The sequence below is a fragment of the Oenanthe melanoleuca genome, unplaced genomic scaffold (genome assembly GCF_029582105.1).
Source record: "Oenanthe melanoleuca isolate GR-GAL-2019-014 unplaced genomic scaffold, OMel1.0 S001, whole genome shotgun sequence".
Lineage (NCBI taxonomy): Eukaryota > Metazoa > Chordata > Aves > Passeriformes > Muscicapidae > Oenanthe > Oenanthe melanoleuca.
The window spans coordinates 7,052,173-7,077,143 of NW_026612650.1; the positions used below are offsets into that span (position 1 = coordinate 7,052,173).

At 46.8% G+C, this 24,971-nt stretch overlaps 1 pseudogene; it reads left to right on the forward strand.

The window, feature by feature from the left end:
* The first annotated feature begins 16,089 nt into the window (after positions 1-16,089).
* Positions 16,090-16,988, forward strand: LOC130266007 (olfactory receptor 14J1-like; annotated as a pseudogene).
* Positions 16,989-24,971: the final 7,983 nt, after the last annotated feature.

Sequence of the window (24,971 nt, forward strand, 5' to 3'; positions counted from 1 at the left end):
GAAAATACCCCCAAATTTTTTAAAAAATATAGTATATTCTCTTCGAATACACTTCTAAAATATGTATAATTTACCACAGAAGTATTAAAGATTCAAAATGAAATTATTCCCAGGGGCTTATCCTGTAGGTATGTTTTGAAATTTTAATGAGCCTTTGTCACTGAATTCCTGAACTAAAGAGCTGAAGACTGAACAAATCTCTGGAGAACTAAAATTCATCAGGGAACCTCCAAGCTGCTGAGGATTCATCCTCAGCAGAGCAGGAATGAATACATTCCAGGGTTTTCCAGGCTGCTCACGAGCTGTGAGCTCAATGATGCAGAGACAAAAATTCTCTAACTGGTTGAAGTTAGAAAGTGGTATGTTTATTACACTGCTGGGCACATCCAGGAGAAATCTCCCACAGGGATATGCGAAATACATAGGGCTCTTGCCTTCTTTTATCCACTGAAATCTTACATATTAATATAATTACTCATAATGCCTATAGGCATGCATTACCTAACCCTGCCTAGCCACACTTTGCATTAAAATTAGCTCAAAGTCCTTTTATGCTTGTGCAGTTCCTTCCTTCGATTGGCTCAGTGGATGTTTAAATTGGTCCGTGGTCTCCTAATGATGAAGTCAGGGAGTCTTCCTCACCTTCAACTTTTCATCTTTGTCTAGTTGCTAGGTTCTTGTGCCCTTTGGCCATAGTTCAAACTCCCAGCCTGGTCCTGGCTGGTTTTGGGGCCCAGGTGCAGTTATGGTTCCTTTATTCTAACAATATCCCAACTCCCATCCTGACACAACAAAGCCAAGCAAGTGATTTATTGTCTTAGCTCTACTGGCTCTGCTGCTTTCTACATTTATTCTACTCTAATCATTACACGTATAGCTTCTATCATTCAGCTAAGCTCTTAATCCTTTGATTTTTACTTCACTACTCCTTCCCATGCCTCCAAATCAGTAGTAGAAAAGGGTACTTTAACTAGCACACTGCCTCCCCCAGGTCCTACTGCTTCCTGTAAAGGTGCTTGTATTTTTTCTTTGCTATTGAATGCTATTAGACCATTTGGGGGGAAAATCCTCTTTTTCGCTGCTTTCACTATTGCTGTTAGTCAATAGGGAATATAATTTAGGTGTAAGTGAGGGAGGAGATGGCTCAGCTTGTTTCTTTCTTGAGGGAGCTGGAGTAGGGATGGGAATAAATGATCCCTTTGAATCTTCCTTTTCCTCTGACTTTTCAGGGAGTGGTCTGTACAGATCAATTAATTCCTGTTCCTGTGTCTCTGATAAATCTTATCCGAATTAATAGAGAGTTGGTTTACTGAGCACACACTGCAGCATCGCTTAGGTTTCTCTCTATTAGCTTTACTGTTCTTTTCAAGGGCCAATACCAAGGGATCAGATGGGCTGATGCCACAATCCCTCTGCCAATCTCAGGATGATTCATGAGAGAGAAAAAAATCTTTGCTTATGTTACCTCCTCCCATTTCTGTTCTCTCCTTAACAATAGCATCAGCTGCAATAAAATCTCATAGTCTGAAGTCCCAGCCAGTGGCCATCTGAGACCTTCTCCCAGCTTATAAATGGGCCACCACTGTGTGCAAAATCTGATCAAACTTTGCTTATTTTCAGTGCCCCCATACCCTATTATGGCATTCCAGTGTGTCAAAATACAGCCAAAGGGACTAGACTTAGAAATCCCCTTGCTTTGACTAGTACCCATTACCTCCTCCTTCTTGTCTTATCCTGCTTCCACCCAAATCTCTCTCCATACAGCCTCACAATCCTTTCCCAATCTTCCCCCTACACACATGCCCAAGTTGTAGGTACTAAATGCAATTTTCCACATACAAACTTTAGAATATTAGATTCAAAATCAGCTTGGATGCCTTGATTTACACTTAGCCCTTCCCCTTGCCATCTCTCAGAGGAAAAATATCAACGTTTTTCACAAGTCCTACACTGTAACAGTAACCATGTGGGGTGCCAACCTCTAGAAGCCCCAAAAGCTTTGCAACACACACAAAAGCAAACTATTCCACTTCCTTTCTCTTGAATGACCAGACCCTCTTGCACAGGCTGTTCCCAGCCCAAAGCTGCCAACCTCCCTGCTGAAGTTCTGTATATTCCTTCTAGATTAACCTGATTGTTTCCTCTTTCTATCCAATAGTTCACTGGATCCACAAATTCCAAATGATCCAGTCCAAACCACTGAGGGAGGGGGATGTCTTCTATTCTTCTAGCCACAACTTAAAATATTCTCAAACCACCACACTATAACTCTGACAGCTCACAAATACGAACCCCTTGTATCTTAAATTCCCAAGGGTCAGGGACACACCACTGCATGATGGAAACTCCTTTAATTTGTACTGCAAGGCTTACACAACCATTTCACCCTCTCCCAGTCTTCCTCAAAAATGTCCCAGGCCTCGGGGACCAATGATCTTTTCCACAGGCTAAATTTACTACCTCACATTTAGCATGTGCTGCCTCCCAGTTATGATACCACAGCAGCTCCAGTACACACTCAAGGCACGCAAATCTCTGCCTGTAAGATTCACAATACTATTTTTCTTGCACTTCTTACACTGGAGAAGAACACAAGCTGAATGCCATTCCAGTTCCCAGTGGAAGATTGTCAGCCCACACACAAAACAAGGAATTACTCCTGCTCGTCCCCACCTCAATGAATTTCTAAGTCCTCTCTCAGCTGGGAGTAGTTCCCAGTCAAAAGCCAAATAAGAACTAGCTGGGCTCAAGTATACTCCTCCCAAAGAATACCCTATCTATTATTCTGTTCTCTCTTCTTACAGCGGTCCAGTCCCCCTTTGTATTCACAAACTCTCCTGGTTCAGGCTGAAACCATCTAGACAGAGCCTGCCTAGACGGCCGGGCTCCTCCAGCTTGGGCTCGAGCTTCAACAGCCGCTTCTATCAGCAAACTGCAACAGCGCAGCCAACAACACAGCCTGAGTAACAGCACAGGAAACACAGGGCAGAATTACCAATTTGCTGCAATTACAACTTTTCTCACAATATGGCAATCTTACTCTAAAATACACAATGACCAGTGGCAGCAGGTGACCGGCTAAGCCCGAACACCGAGTGTTACAGGGAATACTGTCCCCAGTCTTATATATGTGATTCATGCTAATTAAATTGTAACTATATTAGCAAAATTGTTGCTTTATAATCAACAGAAAAATTGTATTTAATTGTTATGAAGCAAAAAGGATAAAGGAAATGGTGAAACAAAACAGATGGAATCATCCTCCAGATGTTTGGTGGGAGTGAGGATAGTAAGGGTATATGTTTAAGAACAGCATCTAGAAATAAAACTTTCTACCTTGAATTGGGCCAAATTGGGATGATTCCAGGCACTAGACATGGAATAAGGCCTGCTGTGGGAACATATATTTAATTATATAACTTTAAGCTTAGTGTGCCTGTGCTACCTGTGAGGTCAAACAGCAAACACTGAGGAAGACCCAGAGCCTTCATGGGAAACAAGACCCCCAAAAGGAGAGAGACCCCCGATCACTGGTGTTGCATGCGCAACACAACACAGTGAGGTAGATTTTAGGAATAGAAATGAGGAGGAGTTTTCTAGAAGCTTCTATATTAATATGCATTAGTAATCTGTATATAAGTGAGATTTTCAGCTTGACTGACTTGGTACGATGTGAGAGGAATGGCCCTGCCCGTACCCCCGGTCGGGGTATCCCCTGGTGGGTTTTGCTTATGCTTTATTCGAACCTCAAACCTCAATTATATACTAAATTACTGGCAAATTTTGTATTTATTCAAATTTATGTTACTAATATATTTTGATTGTATTCATTTATATACAACTGCTATTATTAATAAATTGCTGCTAAATTTAACTTTGTTGTTTAATTAATTGGACAAAATTGAACATATCCAAATATCCATTTATAACAATTGCATCACAGTGCTCTCCTTGGTTTCATAAAGCCCAGGTTTGTCACAACGGTCTCAGGATATTTCATTGCAACACAATGGCCTCCGTCACTCTATAATGCTGCACATGAAATAGTGGACACTTGGTTCCATGGGATTCCACTGGGTAAAATTGTTCTCCTATGTTCCATTAGGCGTGGCTCTGTCACAATGGGCACTTGTTTGCATGAGCCTTGGAAATGTCCCATTGGCACCTGTGTTCCATCAAGCCCCGCTGTTTTGAAAATTTACCTGTTGTTCCAGGACATTCCCTTGCCTCACAATGGTCTCCTTGGTCCCATGAGGCCTCTCTGTGTCACTATGCAGCCTTGGTTTCTTGAGATTCCCTTGTGTCACAATAATCTCTTGTGTTCCTTTAGGCCTGGTTGTGTCACAATGGACACTTGATTCCATGAGCAGTGGCCATGTCCCAGTGGCACCTGTGTTCCATGGCATCCTGCTGGATTACAAGTAACAGTTTACTCCATGAGATTCCATGGCGTCACAATGGTCACTTGGGTTCCATGAGACCCTGCTGTTTTGGCAATTGTCACTTGGCTCCATCAGATTCCACTGCCCCACAATATTCTCCTGGGTTCCAAGAGGCCCCACTGTGTCACATGGCCTTTTGTTTCCATGAGCCATGGCACAGTCCCACTTTCCCCTGGGTTCCATGAGGCCGTGCTGTGTTCACAATTGACACTTGCTTCCATGAGATTCCATGGAGTCACAATGGTCCCAATGTTTCTATGAGGCTGTGCTGTGTCACAATGGATGCTGGATTCCACAGGAGTGGACAGTGTCCCAGTGGCACCTGTGTCCCATGAAGCCCACTTGGTCAAAGTAGAGCTTTGGATATGTGAGATTCCAGGTTGTCCCAATGGTTTGCCATGTTCCATGAGGCTGTGCTGTGTCACAAGGGACACTGAGTTCCACGAGTTCTGGCACTATCTTAATGGCATCTAGCTTCCATGAGGCCCAGCTCATGATTCCCCCAGGCTGCCTTGTGTCTCCTTGGTGCCATGAGGCCTTGCTGTGCAATAATGGAGCCTTGTTTCCACTAGGCCTTGTAAAGTCCCAGTGGCACCTGGGTGCCATGAGGCCCTGCTTGGTCAAAGTCGAGCCTTGGGATGATGTGGGTGAGGGTCCATAGTGACACAAAGTCCCCAGGCAGGTGCAAAAGAAAGATGCTTTAATTTAAAAAACAGGCCTTTTTGAGCACTTAGACCATTATCAGTTACAGTTTTACAGCACAACAAACATAATTCAACCAACCACCACACACCATGGTATGTACATGCAATGCTTATATATTTTCTATCCCTAATTCACCTAAGTCCCTTTCCCAGAGTCCCTTTCTATTTAGCCGAAGTAACAGGCCTGAGCCATGATTTTACAAGGCCTTCCTTTTGTAAAGCTTTACTTACAGTAATATTTCCCTCTTCTTTGTGTGTTGCACTGTTAGCACTGGTAAAGCCATTACAGTATTAGGGGTACTACTGATTATTTGTCGCACACAAGGTAAAATACATGGGATACATATCACAATCATTAAGAACACACCAAGGATAACTATGCCATACATTACTAAAAGTTTGAACCATGCTCCGAAGCCAAGGTTGTCGACCCATGGAGACACCTCCCCCAATCACCCTCATCATATTGCTGTAGGTATTTGTGAGCCCCTCAAAATTACTAATAGCCTTGTGAATGGACTCTGAATGATCCCTTAAGTTCATGCAGCACATGCCATCAAAATCTTCGCACCCATGGCCTTGAGCAAACGGCAAGAAGTCAACAGCCGCCCTGTTTTCCAGTGTTGCATGTGGCACTGATTTAATGTCAATTAGCATCGCTGAAAGAGCAGCACTAGTGGCATTAACTTGCTTTGCAAGCCAGCAGCCAAGCTTGTTTAAAGAAGCCAAAGCGTGGCAGTAGCAATTGCTGGCATTAAGCACGAAAAGTCCCTAGCATATCTAGTTCCTGTGGCTGTGAGGACAAAGCTGGAAAATCATGCATCCTTCTCAAATCTTTGTACAATGTCTCATCCCATCCTGGGATCTTTTGCCAGGTGTCCTGGCACCACCACATGGGCTGCAATATACCTGGGGTTGTGCAGTTTTGCTGCACACTCTCATTATACAGCTTACCCAAACACTTCATGCCCGTGGACACCCCTACCAAGCACATGTGAAAGGGATCACCGGTGGTTGTCATAGAGATGCACACAGTATCGGTGTGTGCAGGATTTGCTGGGGTGATCCATATGTTTGTGCCATCCAGTGCAGGGGTAAAACACTCACAGTGCTTTCACCAATCAAGATGATGCAACAAATGGTTGCACACACCACAAAGGAACCCATTTTATGTGGTGACCTGTGGAGACACAAGAATACCTCTTTTCCCCACATTAACAAGTCTACAGGTCCTGTCTACTGCCCTGTTACTGGGTCCTTTACCATCACCGGAGGCCTGGGATGAGCCTTTGTATCAAAAGAATATTGACTTTTGTGTGCTGTTTCACCAGCTTCATCTTGATCCAGAAAACTGAGAATGTACAGAGCTTTTGCTAACCTGTCATGTGGTTACTTCAATCCCCCCTTCTTTTGTTTTTCAAGCATAGTTTTTAATATTCTGTGGGCATGTTCAACATAGTCTGACCAGTGGAATACCTGTGTTATGGGAGATATCCCACTGTTGTAAGAACTGGAGAGTCCATTCAGAAGATTAGCAGGGCCATTGTCCATTTTAATAGTGTCTGGAAGGGCCAAATAGCAAAGCATGTGAACCAATGCCAAGTAGCATCATAAACCTTTTCTCTTGTGTGGGTGGCAGCCATTAAAAAAACATGAGAAACTGTCAACAATTACATGGACATATTTTAAACAACCAAATTTTGCAACATGAGTAACACCAGTTTGCCAGATAGAATTGGCAGTCAGGCCTCGAATATTGACACCTTTTGCCAAAAGGGCAGGAATAGCTCCACAGCAAAAGGGACATGAAAGAAGGTCAGGAGCTTGTGAGGAGGTTACTTGAAATTGCTTCCATAGAGAGCATACGTTTTGGTGAAAAAAGTCATGAGATGCCTTAGCCTTAGGTTCAACACAAAGGTTGTATGCATGACAGTGAGATCTTCACAATTTTTATCTTCCACAATAGTTCTGGGTAAACCTGTATGAGAATGAGCATGTAGCACACAAAAGTTGTGCTGTCAGTTGTTAATCAAAAGCCATAGTGTTTGCAACTCTGTAAATAAAAGTGGGTTATCAACATATCACAAATACAAGGATTCCAGACAAAAAAATTATATTAACAGCATATGCAGAATCAGTCACAATACTGATTGGTTCATGTGAAAACAAGTGAACAGCATCGCGGATAGCGGCTAACTCCAAGATTTGCACTGAAGCATTTTGCAGTTTCAGAACCCTTTTATGCCATTGAGCAGAGTCACCTGGCCTGAAGGATAGGGTGATTCAGGATAGCTATCCCAAGTAATCATCTCCTCAGGGGTGGGATGGCCACGGAGCTGGCTGGAGGCTCTTGGGAATTGTTAGGCAGAGGGGGTGTATTGCCCAGGAGGCCAAGAGGGAGTGGGGTTAATCTCCAGTGCTCTGGGAACCAACTTCATCGGGTAGTCTTCTTAAATGAAAAAAGCAGCTAATAGTGTCTATAAAGTTGTTTTTTGCAGAAGCACATCAGTCTCAAAAGCGAAGTCACAGATCTTAAAGTCCATGCTAAGTTTTGGTACAAAGTCCAAGACAGAAGTAGAAGCTGCTCCCGGAGGTCCTGGTGGGGCTGATGTTGCTGGGCAATTCCTGTCTTCTTCTTAGGTATTGAAGATGGCAGTGAGCAAAACAAAGCAAAAGCAATGGCACAAGCAATAGCAAAAAGCACCATCTCTCCTCAATGCATGTTCTGATATAGAAACTTCCCAACAAGCTATGACACAAACTCGGACCACTACCTTTTAACCTATTAGAATTCTAGTTTCTTAGCATGCCAGGTTACATATGAACTATGCATATGGTCTATCTTGTTCTATCTGAAAAATGTAAGCAATATTCTTACTATAGTTCTATTATGTCTAAAACTGTGTTCCTGGTGTGTCCACTGAAAACACTAATATCTAAGACTGTTTTCAACCTTCACTAGAACTTGCACTTCTACTCTGGCATCTGAGACCTTTTACTCGCTAAAAGTACTTAAAGATCATTCTAAAACTTACTTACTTACTTATCCTAAAACTTAAAGTTATATCTCTACTCTGTTGCCCGATGCCCCAAACAGAACACAAACTAACAGAGTTAGTTTATGCGGTGCTTTATTCAGGGCCCGGGGAAACCTGAGGACTAGCGTCCAAAGTCAGGATCCCACAGTTCCCTTTTTCGTCAGGTTTTTATACCTTTTTACAAAGTGATCTACGTGCAGAAGTACACATTCTTCAAGACAATACAGATACATAAATCTTGTAGATATCATTCCTAAAAGTTAAAAATTCTGCATGCTTGTCTACTCAAAACTATAGGCTACCCCCCTTTAATCCCCCTTGCATGTTTTCCCATCACCAGAACCCTTTATTTATTATTATACTTTAGTCTTATCTTGAAAGTTTCTAAATGTTCTATATGCTCTACTAAATCCTTTAATTATTGTTTTCACAGTCCCCAGCTCATTCCCAGGGCTGGTTCCCAGGGCCTGTTCGAGAACTGCAGTTTTCTAAGCCTTAGCATGACTACTACTATATCTACATTAGTCCTTTTTCTCATTATTTCGGTATCAACTCCATGTGCGAGTAGCTGAGCATACTTCATCCAAAGGCTTTAGCCGAAGTAACAGGCCTGAGCCATGATTTTACTAGGCCTTCATTTTGCAAACTTTTACTTATCGTAATAGGCTGACAATTGACCCCTGTTTCCTTGAGATTCCATTGCACCACAATAGCATCCTGAGTTCCATTAGACCACAACATAAAACACAGGACACTTGATTCCATGAGTTTCCATTCCATCACAGTGGTATTCCATGAGGCCCTGCAGTTTCACTAAGGAGCCTTTGTTCCACATTTTTCCATTGTGTCACAACGGTCTCCAGCGCACTGTTGAGGCCGTAACAAGAAACAGTGGACATTTGCTTCAATGTAATTCCATGGTGTCAAAATGGTCTCCTGTATTCCATGAAACCCCTCTTTGTATCAATTCAAACTCGGTTCCATGAAATTCTGTTGCACCACTGTCCTGATTGGAAGGACAGATGTCTGCCAATAAAGGCAGAAGCTTTTCTTTGAAATGGAGAATGTAAACCCCTCCCTCCAAATTATTATAATTTTGAAATGTAGGGGCTCTCAGACAAAGATATGGGAATTAGGAATAACGTCCTTTACTAGGAAAATTATAATAGAAATACAGTATTACAAAGAACAATCCCAAAAATACTGACAGAGTCAGAATACAACCTGACACCCTGTCCATCAGGGTGTTGGTAGCAGCCCCATTAAATGGTGGCTGCATCCTCCTGCAGTGACAGATATGGTTCAGCTGAAGCAGTGTCCTGTAGAAGGGTGCAGTTTTCCTCTGTGGTCCAGAGATGATGTGGAAAGGTTGGGTTTTCCTCTGGAATCCACTGGAAAGAGGGTACCTTACTGTTCAAAATCTCAGTTTTTATCTAGGTAGGAAGGACTTGGCTCTCCCCCCAGCTGGAGCATCTCCCAATGGGATGATGTAATTTTATCAGTCATGCAGTGGGACTTAATGGCTCAGCAGCAGATGATATCTTCCTGGAGAAAGGACAGCTTGTGGAAAAGATAAAGATGATTGTGCCACCTTAAAAATGGACCATTAGGCAGATAGTATGTGCCACCTTAAAAATGGACCATTAGCAGATAGTATGTGCCACAGAGATAAGGAATCACTACCCCACCCAGCTTCAACAGATGGTGATAGAATATACATTTCTGGCCACATCTTGTATTACAACCCAAGACAGTCACAATGATCTCCTGGATTCCATTAGTCCACGCTGTGTTTACAATTAACACTTGTTTCCCTAAAATTCCATGGTGTCACTGTGCTCTCTTCTGATTCATGGCTGTGCTGTGTCACCTTGGACACTTGCTTCCTCCAAGGCTGCAGATGTTCCAGTGGCACTAGGCTTCCATCAGGCCATGATTTGTCACAATTGATCCTAGGTTCCTTGAGATTCCATTGCATCATAGTGATCTGCTTGGTTCCATCAGGCCCAGGTTTTTCACAACAGAGCCTTGGTTCCATGTGTTTCCAGTGCGTCACAATGGTTTCTTGGATTCCATGAATCTCTGCTGGGTCACAGTGGAGCCTTTGTGCCTTGACGTTTCCATTGTGGCACAATCCTCTCCAGCACTTTATGAGGCTGTGCTGTGAAACTGTGGACACTTGGTTCCATGAGATTCCATGTTGTCACTGTCAGGAAAATCCATAAATGTCAGAGGTTTATGTTCAAACAGAGGAGTCCTTCAACTTAATTTGAATAAACTGAGAGAGTTCACTGGGTCACACGCCTGCGGGGTTTTCTCTCCTCAAGGTTTCAGATGGCACAGCCTCCTTTCATTCTAAACTTCCAGCCGCATGTTGTCTTCTTCCTTTCCCTTCCCCATATCCCCTCTTCAACCTGGCATTTTCCCCAGAAGTTCAGGAGTTCAGCCTTGTGCAGACCCTTGTCTGTTTCAGGAGACAAGCTGTCTGTGTCCAGTTACAAACCTGCTGCACAAAGTCAGTAGAAACCTTATTATTCATTTCAAAGACTTAACATCCATCCCTTCACACAGCAAATGATTTGTAAAGACATTAGACACATCTTTCTTCTCAGATTGATGTTTCCTGTGCTGGTGACAGTCTTTTAAGACCAGCCTTCAACCTGATCTCTCTTCTGTTGTAGTTCCATGGGCAGAGGTTTTGTTTCTTCCCCTTTCCAAGGGCAGGCCAGTGTTCAGCCATCTCCAGCACAGAAGGGCCTCACCCACGTCACTGTTACCTGGGATGACAAAAACCATCACTCCAAATGTCCCTCCCTCCTTCTTCCCAGGCCCTTGGCCCTACCAGTGGGATTTGTTGCTGGTTGCCAAAGCAAAAAGGAGACCACAGTGACACTGTGGGGCACATGGAACCAAGGAAACCCCTGTAACACTGTGGGGCCCCATGGAACTAAATATTGATTGTGACACTACAGAATGTCACAGAACCAACTGCCCATGATGATACAGCAAGGCCTCATGGAACCTCAAGGGAGTCCAAAGGTCTAAAAAAGGTCTTGAGTGGCTCTGCCTTGGGAACAGGAACGTCCTTGGTGGCAGCTTGAGCTTGTGCACGCTAAAGAGGATGTCTGTTTGTAGCTGGGAAACTTAGGAGTTTTAGATTGCTTCAAGAAAAGAAATGGAAGAAAATCCCTGTTTGCCTGACTGCAGCCAGTTCTCCAAGAAAAGCAGGTCCCAGGTGAGTAAGGACAGACAGGGGTTGGGAAATGTGATGCAGAGCAAGGCTGTCCAAACTGGGTCAGATCTTAAGGCACAGCTTCACACCAGGCCAGATCTCCTGAGGAGAGACCTTGGATCAACATCAGTCTCAGAAGGCTGCAATCTCTTCATCCTCAAAAGGAACAGTAATAAAATACACTCTTTAAAATAGGAATACATATTTCTTAGAAGGTGTTTGGAATATTTCTCCATAAATATAGAAAACCTTCCTAATGAACTGCACTGGACCAGAGGCAAATCAAGGCAGAGCCATGGTTTGTCAGGACTTGCATAATCTCAGTGAGCCCCATGCTGCATTTGGTGCTGAGACCTGGAACCTCAGGGCTTGAGAGGAGATTGCATAAACCTTTCCAGGAGTCCAAGTCTGAAAAAAACCTCAAACTGTCTCAAAGCATTAATGGGTCCCACTGAGGTCCATCCCCAACACAGGCTTCTTATGGAGTCCTTGGAAGAGAGAATTGGAGGCCATGATTGCCCAAAAACTTCTCAGAGATTCAGAGAGGAAAGGAAAATCCAAAGTACCTTTGAAACCTTGAGTATCTCAAAGCATTAATGAGCTCCAGTGAGTGTCAATACAAAGCTCTCAAGGGACTCGTTAAAGCAGATAATGGGGACCATGATTGCATAAACTACTAAAAGAGTTGGTGTCAAATGGGAAACTTTTAAAAGTACCTTAAAAAAACTGAGTACCTTGAAGCATTACTGAGCCTCACTGAGTATCATTACTGACAAAATCTCTCAAGGGACTAATTTAAGCAGATAATTGGAGGCCATGATTGCACAATGCTCTCAGAGACTCCAAGGCAAAAGCAAAACCCAAACTCCTTGGAAAAACCTGCAGTCCCTGGGAGCATGAAGGAGCCCCCAGGGCCATTCCTGACCAAGGCTCCCCAGGGACTGGTCCCAGCAGATCCCTGAGGCCATTGGGGTGTGGGGGAGATGCTGAGGGCAGGACAAGGGGTGACAGTGGCCAGCCTTGCTGGGGCTGTGCCAGGAGACCCCAGTGGCTCAGGACAAGGTGTCTCCTCCCAGCCCTTGGTGGCACAGACCCTGCTGTGTCCCAGGGCACCAAGGCTTGGCTTCTCTTTGTCTGCACCTGTCAGTGGGGAACCTCCAGTTCTCTGCTCTGATTGAGTCCTGGGGACATTTTCTCTGTCTATACCTAAGTGGGACTCATTAAAACTTTAGGAAACTTTGGAGTTTGATTCTGATTTAGAGTTCTTGAGAGGTTTCTCCAGGTCCCTCTCAGGGTCTAATGTTTAGGGCCTCAGCAAAAACCGCCAAGAGGGTCATTAAATTCCTTGTGCTGTGCCTGTGTTGCTGAGCTGGGCTGGGCTCCTGGCACAGAGGGTGATACTGGCAAGGGCAGTGCTGCAGAGAGACAGCTCTGCCCAGGAGCAGCTCCTGTGCACAGCCCATTAGGGCTGGGGCACTGCCTGCAGCCACCCCAGGCACAGCACAAAGGCACAGAGATCTTAAACTCAGCCTGGGCTGGGAGCACAGAGAAGAGCTCACTGAGGGCTCACTAGAGCAGAAATCCTTACAGTTTTTGAAACAGTCACACTCTGGCTGTGGGAAGATAAGCTGCAGTTTCTGCAGGGATCTCCAGAAGCTGGCACATCCCACAGCTTTCAGGACCTTCCAGGAGGACTCTCGGAGCTGCTGCAGTGCAGGGGATGTGGCCCTAGGGCAGGGCTGGGTTTCCCTGCTGCAGCACCCGAGGCACAGCCCAAGGCAGCTCCCTGTGTCCAGGCTGTGCTGCAGGGCTGAGCAGCCGGGGCTGCAGCCAGAGGTGCCCAGGGCTGTCCTGCAGAGCAGGGTCCTGCAGCCCAGGGCACACTGCTGGGGCAGGGACTCTGCTGCCTGCCAGGGACAGCTCTCAGCCAGCCCAGGAGCTGCTCCCAGCGCTGGGGGAGAAGCTGTGGCTGCAAGGAGCGACCCTGAACAGGGCAGGTGCAGCTGCTGAGAGGTGCTGGGTGGGGCAGGGCTGCTCCCAGCTCCAGACTACCCTGGACACAGCTCTGGAGAACACTTCCTAAAAGAAAGTGAGCCTGGGATTGCTGTAAAGGTCAGAAGATTTCCTGAGAGTGTTTTCAATTTCCTACTTGGAGCAGGGTGGGAAACTTGGGGTGATGGCAAAAAAGATTTTTTCTTTTTATTCACTTTTCACGTATTTGTAGCTCTATAAACTATTAGTATATAATAATATAAAAATAGTATATATAATAATGAATGTATAAATATACAAAAATATAATATAAATTATAATATATTTTATAAATATATAATAAATATTATAAATAATAAAGAATAAATAATAAATAATAAATAATAATTATAACTAAAATAAATACTATAATATAATAAAAGTATAAATAAAGATAATATAACACTATGACATAGTATGATATATTTACAAAATTATAATCCATAATTAACTCTATTAAACTCTTAATTAACTTTGTTAAAGTACTATTATATACTTATATAATTATAATCCTTAGTAAACTCTAGTATATTTCCTAACCTTTCTCTTAGATTTTAGAGCAATAAGCTGACCTTCTAAATACATTCCTGAAACTCTGTATAGTCTTATTATCAGAAAGATACTAGCTATATTATTATCATTAATATTATCATTATTATTATTATTATTATTATTATTATTATTATTATTATTATCTACAAGAAAAGCTTTTTTTTTGTTTGTTTTTTACCCAGAATGTGAGCAGTCATTAAAAAATTGGTGCAAAGAAGCCCTTGGACCTACTCCAATGTGTTGACCCAGGGGTGTGTTACAAGGGAACTGAATCTCCTATTGGACATTCCTGTTAAATATCCTTATTAATCAACTTTAATAAATTGTTGGAATCAGGGTCCAGGTGTGCCCCATCCCCACTGGGACACCTGGAAGCTTCCAAAAAAGGTCTGTTTTTTACTTTACTCTTTTAATACTACTTTGAGGATTTGTTTCTCTTTGATAATAGACAACAGGGGGATGAGAGAAGCAGAACAGGAATTGTAATCCCAGAATCACAGAACATTCCGATTTGAAAGGGACACACGGGATCATCAAAGTAATGTTTGAACATTTAAAGAGACTCCAGATCTGTAACTTTGGATGGTCAATCTCTCTGCTTGGAGCCTCCCAAAGGGCCTTCAGCCACTCTTCAGCCCTGGGCAGCACCAGCATCCCCTTTGCAGGGCCCAGCAGAGCTCTCCTGAACTGCCCAGGCAGGGCCCTGCAGACAGGCAGGTTTCTGTGGGACAGGTGAGTGCACAGAGGGTGGGATGGGCTCTGTGAGCCTGGCAGGGACAGGGCAGCTCTCATTAGGGAAATGTCCAGGCCCAGGGAGATGCTCAGGGAAGGAGAGGGGGCTGAACAGAGCAATGTTGAGGGCAGGAGGGTACTGTTGGTGTGTGGGAGGTGCCGTGCACAGTTGGGTTGGGAACACTGCCGTGAGTGCCTGGCTGTCTCTGCCCTCCCCTCCCAGGCACAGCACCACAGCATCTTCTCTTGTTTCTGCACTCCTGATATTGTCATTGCAATCTGCTGCTCTCAGGGAGGCTCTGGGATGGCAGCACAGAGTCAGGCACTGCCCTTGGGATTCCTGCCAGGCAGGGGTGTCCATGGGAATGGGGTGTCCAAGCTTCCCTGTGACCCGTGGGGCTGAGGGCAAAGCAGTCCATGGGAAAGGGGAATGAGCTGAGCCCCCTCCCTGAGATCCCATCATGGGCACACCTGGGAGTCTCCTTGCTGTGTCCTTCCAAGCTCTGAGCTGCCCTCCTGGGTGCAAATCTGTGCCAGAGCCTCTCAGAGTTCCCTGAGTGTCCCACAGGGAAGTGAGGAGATGCCACAGCTGAGGAAATGCTGTTGGGTTTGCAAGGGAACCGTGAGTGTCCTTGATAGAAGGGGGTGCTGAGACCTTGCTCAGAGACGTTTAGAGAGTGTGAGACATTCAGGGATGCCTCTGCTCTGTTCAGGGTCTGGTTTATCCCAGGGCAACACAGAAGTGTGATTGTGTTCTGATTCCAGCCAAAGGTGCAAATCCAGGGCAGTTTGGTACAAGCCCATCCAGCCCCTCATCTTGCCCTGAGCCACAGGGAAAATTCTGCCCCTCATATCTCTAATTGGCAAACTCTGAGTGCAGCAAAAATGCTGGGGATTTCTGTCCCCAGACAACCAGGAATGATGTGTGGGTAGGAAAACAAATCGTAAAACTAACTCCCGATATCCTTTAGATTTGGGACTGCAGAAGCTGCCAAGCCTTTCTGCATTAGGAGTGATTCCACTGACAAATCCTGAATATCCAGCCTTGTCCCTCGGCCACACAGCCAGAAACCCAGGGCTGCAGGGCAGGGATGGCTCCTTGTGAGCCCCCATGCACAGGTCTGGCTTCTCCTGGCACACTCAGAGAGCACAACTGGATCTCAATCAGGAAGATGGGTGAAGGCTTTCCCAGAGCAGGAACAAGGGTGGGTGAGTCACAGCAGGACAGTCTACAGGGAACAGGCCCAGGTTTGGCTCAAAGCAGGCTCTGCTGACTTGTCACTGTCCTTTATCCATGAACAGGTCCCCAGGTCCAGCCACAACAAATGTCCAACAGCAGCTCCATCAGCCACTTCCTCCTGCTGGCACTGGCAGACACGCGGCAGCTGCAGCTCCTGCACTTCTGCCTCTTCCTGGGCATCTCCCTGGCTGCCCTCCTGGGCAACGGCCTCATCATCAGCACTGTAGCCTGCGGCCACCACCTGCACACCCCCATGTTCTTCTTCCTGCTCAACCTGGCCCTCACTGACCTGGGCTGCATCTGCACCACTGTGCCCAAAGCCATGCACAATTCCCTCTGGGACACCAGGAACATCTCCTACACAGGATGTGCTGCACAGGTGTTCTTCTTTATATTCTTCATAGGAACAGAGTATTCCCTCCTGACCATCATGTGCTACGACCGCTACGTGTCCATCTGCAAACCCCTGCACTACGGGACCCTAATGGGCTGCTTGGCTTGTGCCCACATGGCAGCAGCTGCCTGGGCCAGTGGCTTTCTCTATTCACTGCTGCACACAGCCAATACATTTTCCCTGCCCCTGTGTCAGGGCAATGCCCTGGGCCAGTTTTTCTGTGAAATCCCACATATCCTCAAACTCTCCTGCTCAAATTCCTACCTCAGGGAACTTGGGCCTCTTGTTTTTTCCATCTCTTTAGCATTTGGTTGCTTTCTGTTCATTGTTTTCTCCTATGTGCAGATCTTCAGGGTCGTGCTGAGGATCCCCTCTGAGCAGGGACGGTACAAAGCCTTTTCCACCTGCCTCCCTCACCTGGTTGTGGTCTCACTGTTCCTCATCCCTGGCACATTTTCCTACCTGAAGCCCCCCTCCATCTCCTCCCCATCCCTGGATCTGTTCCTGTCAGTTCTGTACCAGTGATCCCTCCAGCCCTGAATCCCCTCATCTACAGCCTGAGGAACCAGGAGCTCAAGGATGCTCTGAGAGAATTGATGACTCTACATTTTCAAAAGCATTGAAATATTTTCTCCTGCTGAACCTTCAGAATGTAACTCTCTACAATCTCAGCCTTTTATTTCCTATTTCTCCATTTTTTCTATGGTACTTTTTTCATCTGTTGCAATATTTCTTACAAAATACTCTACTATTACTCCTTGCATTTCTAAATTAATCTCTACCTTTCTGTTGAAATACAAAGATTCACAAGAGGTCTGTGCCCTGTGCATTTAAATAAAAACAAGTGCATGCCCTCTCCTGTATTTCCAGGATTCTTCCTCAGCCCTTCTCTGTCTCTGCAGGCCAGTGTCTGTGAGCAGAGGCAGAGGGAAGAGACTCGCAGCACAGCAGCACAGCCAGGGAAAATGGCCCTGGCTCTTCCCACATCTGCTCTTCCCAACTCCACCCTCTCTTTGCCAGCCCTTCTGGCTGTAAGGCCGCAGTGCTCTGGCAGCTTGGTCACTGTCCTGCTGCGTGTCTGTGCTGTGAGCACAGGCAGGGACAGGCCATGGGCACTACTGGGACACAGCTGGGCTCCAGCACAGCAGCTCCATCAGCAAAGGGATCTCCTGAGGGCAGGGCAGGAAGGCTTTTCTCTCCTCCAGAGCTGCTGTCAGCAATGTGCTCCAGGAATGCCCTGGCAAAGCAAACCCCAGTGCCTGGGGCAGAGGGGCAGTGTGCAGGGGGCATGCAGCAGTGTCCTGGCACAGCCAGAGCCACTGGCATGGACCTAAGGAAGCAGCAGAGCAGGGCCTGGACTGTGTCTTTGTTCTGGCCACAGCCTGGTAAGGTGCCCCAGGGCACCTGCAACCACCACACCCAGCACTGGCCTCTGCCCCACCTGCAGGAGGTTGTTTGTCCCCTCATGGAGGCACACCAAGTGACCAGGCCAGCGTGCCATGCTTGCTCTGTGCTGAGGAGATTTCAGCAGTGCATTTTGTGTGTGTGTGTGTGTGGGGAGATGAACCGGAGTGAGCACAAACACCATCATTGGCACTCGGGGGTGTCACAGTTCTGGTGGCACAGAGGGCCTTGAAACCACTACACTCTACAAAACCACCTGAATTCATTGCTGGGCTGTGATTAGGACTGCCTAGGGAGAAACATCCCTGGCAGGGAGGTTCTAGGAAAAAATGCTCAGGGCAGCCATGCACTGCACAGAAAGACAACTGGAGTGCTGGATCTACTAGGGGAAATCAGAGCTGCTTCCCTTCTGAACCACCCCGAGGACCTGGACAGGGCTGTGCTGTTTTCTGGGCACTGACCTGGTGCTGAGAGATGGAAAAGGCCTTTGGTGTCAGGGATGTTGACAAGGCTGGGCAGTTCACAGTTAGACCTCTCTCAAACCCCTTGGAAAGGCCAGAGCCATCCAGAGTGTCCTGGGCCCTTGGGAAGGGCAGACATGGAACCAGTCTGCAAACAGGGCAGGGAGGGGCACAGGGAGAGTCACAGACTGGTCAGGCTCAGCATGTGGCAAATCCTCCTGCAGACATTCCAGGCACTGGCAGCACAAGGCAGGGATCGCAGAACTCCCATGGAGGGAAAAGAAGGGGATATTTTGTGCCCAGACTTGAGCCAGGCCTGTGACCTGGTCTGCTGTGCTCTCCTCAGAGCCAGATTGAAGAGAGCCAGGCTGAAGGAGTGAAACATGGGATGGGTGAGAATTTGGCTGAACAATGAGGGTCAAATGTCATCCATGGCAAAGAGTCCTCTTGGCAGCCACTCCCTGGTGACATCCCTCAGTGACCAGCCCATGACCACCAGTGTGGAACATTTCTATTATCTCTACAGTGGCACGAAATGCACTTTCAATTCTTTGTGGATGCTGCCAAGTTGCAGGCAGTTTGAGATTGAATTCATCTAATTAATGGTGACTGCAAAACATAATTGTGCAAGATGACAGAGTTGGGTAAGTTTCTCTTGCTGTCATGTGCTTACCAAATGACAACAAAAGACAGAAAATATTTATGCATCAGAAGAAAGGCAGTTCAGTAGGGAATGAAAAAACAAGCCAAAAGAACCAAAAAAACCCAAAACCCAACCAGAAAACAAATTAAGACCCACCAGCAACATTGTAAAAACCCCACAAACAAACCAACAACAAAAAGCAAAGGCCACAAACAGAAGAAAGGCAAGTCCACTGGAAATCTTCTATCAGCGGAAAATGTTTAATCACATTGCAGCAGGAGAGGATGTGTAGGTGCTGTTCTGAAAGAAAAATGTCTTAAAAAAGAAATCAATTCCCTAAGCTCCTTGTCCCCTGCTTCTCTCAGTTTATTGCTGGTCATGGTGTGACGTGGAATGGAACATCCCTTGGGTCAGCCCAGCACAGCTGTCCCATCCGTGTTCCCTTGTGAACACTTGCCCACTCCAAGCCCATGAGCTGGAGGGAGTTGTAGACAAGCCCCATGTGGTGTGAGCACTCTGAGAAGGACAGGAGAACAGAACAACATTTACTCTTATCAAGAACAGTAGAACAGAACAGCAGAACCTTGGAGAAATGGATAAAGGATGTAGCTGAGGCAAAAAGAAGTCACACAAAATGCAAACAAGATGCCAGTTCAGCTTTGCAAGGCTGACAAGACAGAAGTGATGCAATACAATTATACTGCCCTACTCAAAAGCTGGGGTTTTGGAACAGCCAGCTAAAAAGGACACCAGATGCTGAAGACCCCAAAGAACCATATAAGGACTTGTGATAAAGGGTGCAACTGTCAAATAAAGTCAAAGGAAGGGGGGATAGCTTAAGAATATATAATCAGTAGGTCTGATAAAAACTCTGTTCACCTGATGCTCAGTGCACTCGGACGAAGGAAATATCACCCAAGTGACTACTATGCTGTAATAAAGAATACCTGCTTTCTAATACTCAAAACTGTTTTCAGAAGTTTCCATCCAGCAGATTTCAGTATCAGTGGAGTCCTTGACTCCATTATGCCACTTGCACACTTTCACAATGGCCCCTCGGTTCCATGAGGCCCTGCTGTTAACAATGAACCCTTGGTTCTATTAGGGTCCATGCCGTCAAAATGGCCTCCTCGGTTCCACGATGCCTTGGGGTGTCACAACAGCCCCTTGGTTCCATGAACTGTCATAGTGTCACCACAGCCTCTTAGATCTGCAGTATCTCAATGGACAGCTGCTTACAAGCAGCCCTGCTGTGTCACAATGAATATTTGGTTCCATGGGGCCCCACAGTGTCACAATGGCCCCTTGGTTCCATGAGACCTCTCTGTATAGCAATAGTCCCTCAGTTCCATGAGGTTTTGTACTGTCAACAAAAGTCTCTTTGGTTCCACAGTGTGAAAATGGCTGCTTGGTTCCATAAGGTTCTTCAGCGTCACAGTGGTCTCCTTGGTTCTGGACTGTAACATTGGACCCTTGGTTCCAAAAGGTTCCATTATTTGACAGTGCTCCCCTTGGTTCCACGAGGCTTTGCTATGTCACAATGGACCCATGCTTCCATGAGCATCTGTAGTGTCACCACGGTCTCCTGGGACCCACACTGTCACAATGGACAATTGGTTCCATGGGACCCTGCTGTGTCACAATAAACCCTTAGAGCCCTGAGGTTCTCAAGTGTCACAATGGTCTCCCTGGTTCAATAAGGCCTTGGAGTGTCACAATGGCCCCTTGGTTCCATGAGCTTCATTGTGTCAACAATGGTCTCCTTGTTTCTGCAGTGTCATTATGGACCCTCGGTTCCATAATGTTCATAAATGTCACTGGTCTCCTTGGCTCCCTGTGGCCCTGCTGTGTCACCATGGCCCCTGGGTTCCATGAGTTTCTGTGCTACTGACAATGGTTCCTTTGTTCCAATGAGGCGCTGCTATGTCACACTGGACCCTGGGTTCCATGAAGCTCTTCAATATCACAATGACCCCTTGATTCATGAAGTCCCACAGTGTCTCCATGGTCTCCTTGGACCGGCATTGTCACAATGGACAATGTATCCCCAGTAAGTCACAGTGGCCCCTTGGATCCATGAGGCCCTGTTTTTTCACAATGGATCCTTGGCTCCAGAGGTTTTGTAGTATAACTATGGACTCCTTGATTCTATGCGTTACCCTGATTTTATCAGTGGTTTCCTTGGTTCCAAAAAGGCCCTGCTGAGTCTCAATGCACTCTTGGTTCCATGAGGATCTGGGATATCACAAAGGCTCCTTGGTTCCACAAGGTCCTGCTGTGTCACAATGGTCTCACTCTGTTCCAGGAGGCCCCTACAGAGTCACCATGGACCCTTGGTTCTGTGAGGTTCCATAGTGTCCCAGTGGTTGCCATGGTTACATGAGTTTCCTTAGTGTCACAATGGTCTCCATGGGTCCATTAGGCCTTGCTTTGACACAATATTCTCCTTGGTTCCATAGAAGTCGCGCTGTGCCAAAAAGGACTCTTGGTTCCATGAGGCCCGGCTGTGTCAGAAAGGAACGATTTTTCCATTAAATTCCTTAGTGTCGACATGGTCTCCTTAGTTCTATGAGGCCCCACTGTGTCACACTGCACCTGTGGTTCCATGGTGTCACCATGGTCTTCTCCAATTGGCAGGGCAACAATGGAACATTGGTTCCATGTGACATTGCTGTGTCACTGTGGTCTGCTGGGTTCCATGATTCCCTTCAGTGTCACAATGGAGCCTTGTTTCTGTGAGGCTCCAAACTGTCACAATTGACTCCTTGCTTCCATGAGCCCCCACTGTGTCACAATGGGCCCCTTGGTTCCATGAGGATACAAAAGCCTTGCATAAACATTGAGCAACACCTGCCTAACACACCTGGGAACGTGTGTCTGCATTCAGAAGAGAGGCTAAAGGTGAGGATGGCATCAGCAGCTTCCATCTGGAACAGAGATCCAGGGAAAGGATAGGGACAGAGAACTCAACTGAAAGACTCAGAGAATTCTCCTTACAGAGATCATTTCTGGTCCCACTGTCTCTTGTAGAAAGGTGACATCATTCCAGGCAGCCTGGACTGAGCATGTGGTTCCTCAGTGGGATTTGATGTTCAGGAAAGCTGCTCAGGCTTTTCCATTCTGTTCTCACCAAGAGGAAAACTTCTCCTGGGCCTGTGTGCAGGCAGAGCCCTGAGGAGAGCAGGTGGGACAGGCTGGGACACCCAGCTGCAGAGCTCAGGGGACAAGGTTCTGATGCAGGGCACAGGGATGTCAGTCCCAGGTGGGCAATGTCAGATATGGTGAGGCTGGGTGTGAGGAACAGGTTATCCAAACAGGGTCAGCCTGCAAGGGGCTCATTCTTCTGTGTGCCCAGACCTCCTAAGGAGACATTGGGCATCAAGATCACTTGGGAAATGCTTTAATCACCTATTCTCTTAAATGAAAAGTAAAAATATATTCCAATGATTAAAAGCAAAAAGTAATGAGGTGTACGTTGAAATCTTTGATTTCACCTCCAAAAATCCAAGGATATGTCCAAGGATAGCCCCCAGATGAAAGGCACCAGGAGATACAGGTCTGGCTGGCTAGGCCCATGGGTGACCACTTCTCATCTTCTTCCAAAACACTTGGGCTTTGCACTTCTCTTTCCTGTGGGAAAAACATCCATCTGACCAAGTGCCCATGTCTGAAATTTGGATTCCACCTCCAAAACTTCGTACATCCAAGAATTGCTCCCAAGTGAAAACTGACAGGACAGACAGCTCTGGCTGCCCTTGCCCTCTTGGGGGCTTCCTCTCCCCTGATTTCCAAACACTGGGGCTTGGTGCTTTCATTCCAATTGAAAGGAACCATCCTTCTTGTCAAGGTGTCCATGGTCAAAATTTAGATTCCTCCTCCCAAAATCAGAATATCCAAAGATTCCTCTGTAACAAAAGCTTCCAGTAAAAACAGGCCTTTCTTGCTTGACCTCCCAGGAACCACTTCTCATCTGCCTTGGAAACACTTGGCCTCTCTTTTTCTTCCTATGGAAAAAAACGGTCTCTCTTATCAATGCAGAAATGGTCAAAATTAGGATTCCACCTCTGAAATTCCATATATCCAAGAATTCCTTTCAGACAAAAGCTTCCAGAACGGAGAGTATGGCTGGCCTTGGCCTCTGATGGCTGCCATTCATTTGCCCCTGAAACACTGGAGTTCTGTGTTTCCTTCCTATGGGAAAGAACAGTCCTTTTCCTCCAGATGTCCGTGTATGAAATAGGTATTCCACCTCTAAAATTCCACGTGTCTGGGGATTACTCCCAGACAAAATCTGCAAATATCATCAAGTCTGGCTGTCCTTGGCCTCTGGTGACTTCCCCCCATCTGCCCCTGAAACACTGAGGCTCAGTTGTTTCTTTCCTCTGGAGATCATTGTGACTCTGTGAGCACCTCGTGCAGCCAAAGAGCCATTGTGATCCTGCAGGGCACCATGGATCCATGGAGACCTTTGAGGCACTGCAAAGCCCCATGGAATCGTGGAGACTATTGTGACACTGTGGGGCCCCATGGAACCAAGGGGACCGGAACAGATCTGGCTGGTTTGGCCTCCTGGGGGCCACCTGACAGGTCCAGCTGACCTTGGCATGTCGAGGGCTGCCTCTCATCAACTGTTGAGAACTGGGCCCCCCAGCTATCCTTCCTGGGGAAAAGAAACATCCATCTAACCAGATTCCTATGGCCAAAATTGATACTCGCCCTAAAAAATTCCCTATATGCAAGGGCTCTCCCAGACAGAAGATGCCTGCCACAGGATAGAGAACTCTGGCTGGCCTTGGCCTCTGGTGGTCACCCCTCAACTCAAGGAAGCTGTGGGGAAAGTATTTGAGCAGGTTTGACTACTGGAACATCAATGAGTCTCTCATCTTCTGAAAAACTCAGATATTCTTCTGATCATATGTCTTTTTTTTGTCATTGTGTATTATGCGTGAAATGCTATTTTCAGATAAAAAATGCTATTCTTATCAGTCTAGCAGTGTTATCTCACACAAAACACTCTTCTACATATGGATTGAAGTCACCCGTATAAGCAAACACAATAATGAATCCATCAGGAATTATGTTCCCATCTGTCACATCTCCTCTGGAGCTGGAGGTGCAGCCCCAGCACTTGGGAGGGCTCAAGGGGTCTCAAGCTCAGCTCCCACACAGAGAACTTGCAGACCTGGGGTGCCCCTTTCAGCCTCAGTGCCCAGAGCCTTTCTGCAACCTTCCCCTGGAGCTGCTGCTTCCCTGCAGTCCTGGCCATGGACAGCAGCAGAACCTGGTGTGTCCAGAGCAGCAGTGCCAGCTCAGGGCCCTGTGTGGAGCAGGGGCTGGGCCAGCAGGACAAGCCAGCCCAGCCAGCCAGGACACACTCAGCTGGGGAAAGGGATGTCCAGGGAGAGGAGCAAGGGAGCGTTTCTGTGCCTGCAGGGAGGAATGCAGAGGAAGCAGCTGCTGCAGCACCAGCTCTTCCAGGTCCCTCTGTCCCTGCCCAGGGCTGCTGTGCTGGCCTGGGGAGAGAGAGGGGCTGGCACTGAGCAGGTAAAGTCAGCCTGTGCTGGGCATCTCCTGGAGGTGGAGGGTGACCTCCCTCTCTGCCCCTCAGCAGCTGCTGAACCCTTCAAGGGGGCCAGGTCTGTGGGGTGAGTGCCCCCAGTGCTGGAGCATCCCAGAGTGGGCACTGCCATGGGGCTCACCCAGAATGGGCTGCTGGGCTGGGCTGGGCTGGGCTGGGCTGGGCTGGGCTGGGCTGGGCTGGGCTGGGCAGACACTGGGCTAGACTGGGAAGTGCCCAGGAGATAAAACCCACTCGTGTCAGCTGAGCTGTGTGACTCTGCAGGGCCAGGACATGTTCCAGCAGGTGTGTGGTGCTGTGCCAGTCCCCTGGCCGGGATCTCAGACAGGCAGGTGCAGCATTGTGGATGTTGGTCTATGGCCTTGGTGGCATGGCCAGTCTGAGAAGGTGCCCCAGGGCTTTGAGCATCCCTCCAGCTTCTTCCATCAGACACTTTCAGACCTGGGTACTCCCCCAAGTTTCTTGGTCTATTTGTTCTGTGGTTATCTCCTTCCTCCTGCTGATTTCAGCACCACTGTAG